The sequence below is a fragment of the Coffea arabica genome, chromosome 4c (genome assembly GCF_036785885.1).
Source record: "Coffea arabica cultivar ET-39 chromosome 4c, Coffea Arabica ET-39 HiFi, whole genome shotgun sequence".
Classification (NCBI taxonomy): domain Eukaryota; kingdom Viridiplantae; phylum Streptophyta; class Magnoliopsida; order Gentianales; family Rubiaceae; genus Coffea; species Coffea arabica.
Genome location: NC_092316.1, coordinates 17,222,572 through 17,225,454, shown reverse-complemented (window position 1 = coordinate 17,225,454; position 2,883 = coordinate 17,222,572).

Here is a 2,883-nt window from a genome sequence, read left to right as displayed (position 1 = left end):
TATTTATATTTTGATATGTATGTATGCGTGGATGTGTGTGTGTATATATATATGTATGTATGTATATATGTATGGGTGTGTGTGTGTTTATATGTATATATATGTGTGTGTGTGTGTGTGTGTAATGTATGCATGCACCCTAATGCATATAAAACTATAAATAAATTTTGATCATATTTTATATGTATTTAAAAGAATTAGACACAAATATTATTGAAAAACTTTTGGTTTATGTACTTTTAATGAACTTTTTATTGATTTATGTGTAGTCTTAATATTGTAAATCGCAAATTAACTATACTACCTGGTGGTTATAGTAATTATATTAAGAAAATTAAGAAGCATTAAGTGAATTTGAACTAAATTCGAATTAGGCTTAAAACTTAAATGTATTGTGAGTTAAGTATGAGCTTAATAGATATTAGCCCAAAACTCATGGCTCGAATCCCGAATGCCTTACTAAGTGGGTTGAGTCTGAATTTGTTAAAACTTTGACTCAAAGGCTCGATCGACAGCCTAAAGCCCTAAGAATTTTGCGGGGACTCATAGTAAGATTTTGCAATTCCAAAATCATCAAATAGTATGTATATAAAGAAATCAAATGAATTTCAACCAACACATTTTCAAGATGACTTAGAATTCAAATTTATTGCCATATATAGCAACTTGCATAAAGGAAGGGGCTTGTAAATCTTCAATGAATACGTCCTCCATTTGGACAAGAATTAACGATCTCACTCAATGAATTACATTTGGCATTGAATCTTGGTCACAATCACCAATTGGAACATGTAGTTGAACTTCCTATAAGTTTTCAAATTGGACCATGGTGCAATGCCATATTTCAGTTTGAGTACCCTACATCACTCACATCATTTTGATATTATTTTTTGTTTCAATTCCTTCACTCAAAGTCGAGATACCCTTTTGAGATTTCTTGCTTAGGGTATCATCCCTCTCAAAATTGATTTCATCATCATAGCCATCCTTTGTTTCAATTATACTAATATTTTTCATTATCAGTTTGCCTTCATCTAATCCCAATGAATAAATATCCCTTGTTCAATTCGTGATTATTCTTTCATCTAATTTCTCTTAGCAATTTTTTTGAAGCAAGTAATTAATTTTTATTACACACGAAAAGATAACCATAGACTTGTAAACCTATATAAGTAAGATCATCAAAATAGTAAGGGCTTTAAAGTCATATTAGTGTGTAGATTGTGGTTTTAGACTACGAAGGTGTAGATTCAACCTTTCCTCACGTTTAATTCTCAAGCTGTCAGTTATTTTTTTCCCTCTTCTTCTTGTGCTAATAAGAAATACCAAAGTATGCCCAAAACCTTTGCTCATGAATGCTACAAAGTGTCACTAAAGTACCCAAATCTTTAGTAAAGTACACCCAAACCTTTACTCATGAATGCATGAAAGTGAGATGCTTTTCCGGCAATGATAACATTTATATAACCTAATGTATTTTATTCTACAGAGAGAGGAGCCTAAAGAGGTTGTGAAAGGAGCTAGCATGACTTACAGACCACAGAGGGACTTAGTCCTTTTTTGGTGGCCACTGAGGCAAAGCTCAGTGGTTACCTGTTGCATCTTACACAGTGATTGGCTAGAGTGTTTGCAGCGCTGAGCTTTTGAAAGCAAGAATGTTTATTGAACAAAAAAAATTTGAAATGGTAAGAGTCATTGGTCAAACGATCGAACTAATAGTAAGTGATAATTTTAGAAATCTCCCTTGAGGTTTCCAACAATTACAAAGAGCTCCCCTCAAGTTTCAACAATTACACCTACCACTCTTGCTTTTAAGGTTTATGTAACAATATAGACGCAATGAGCTATAATTTTATTCTACAGAGAGAGGAGCCTAAAGAGGCTGTAAAAGGGGTTAGCAGGTATACAGACTTGACTAGATCAAAGGGGTGTTCTGGCACCTCCGTTGGATTTTTTCAATGCAAGTGGGGTTCGAATCCCTGACTTACAGACCACAGAGGAACTTAGTCCTTTTTTGGTGGCCACTGAGGCAAAGCTCAGTGGTTACCTGTTGCATCTTACACATTGATTGGCTAGAGTGTTTGCAGCGTTAAGCTTTTGAAAGCAAGAAGGTTTATTGAACAAAAAAATTTGAAATGGTAAGAGTCATTGGTCAAACGATCGAACTAATAGTGAGGGATAATTTCAAAAACCTCCCTTGAGGTTTCCAGCAATTACAGAGAGCTCCCCTCAAGTTTCAATAATTACACCTACCACTCTTGCTTTTAAGGTTTATGTAACAATATAAACCCAATGAGCTATAATTTTTCACAAATATCTTAAAATACCCTTCTTCAAAGAACAAGACAAAACAAAACAAGGTTTTAATCTTTAATTTCTTGTACGTGCCATACTCACTAAAACAAACAAAGTACAGTGACTCCAACTCATCTCAAAATTTATTATTTGGTAATTTTTGCCTAATGCAACTCACCACCACCTCTACCAATATTAAACTAAGAATGCCCCCATGTTCCTAAGAACATAATTCATCATTGCTCTAGCACTCTTAGAAATAGAGACAAAATTCTACCTTTATTGTAAAACCACAATCAATAGGTAAATAAAAGAGAGAATCAATGAGTAATTGCTAGATTTTTTTGCTTAAGAAACATAATAGTTACTTCTTTATGTTTCAAGTCTCAATTTCATTTTTTTCCTAACTGCCACATTTTTCATTTCCCTTAGTTTGACAATAAAATCCACGGTCTGCACCTTGTTTATTTGGTAACTCTAATTGGCTAACATTTATAAAGAGTAAAACTATTGAAAAACAAAGAAAGTGTCTAAAATTTTTATAGAATGAAAGAGACAGGAAAACAAAAAATACTGATAAATTTTAGA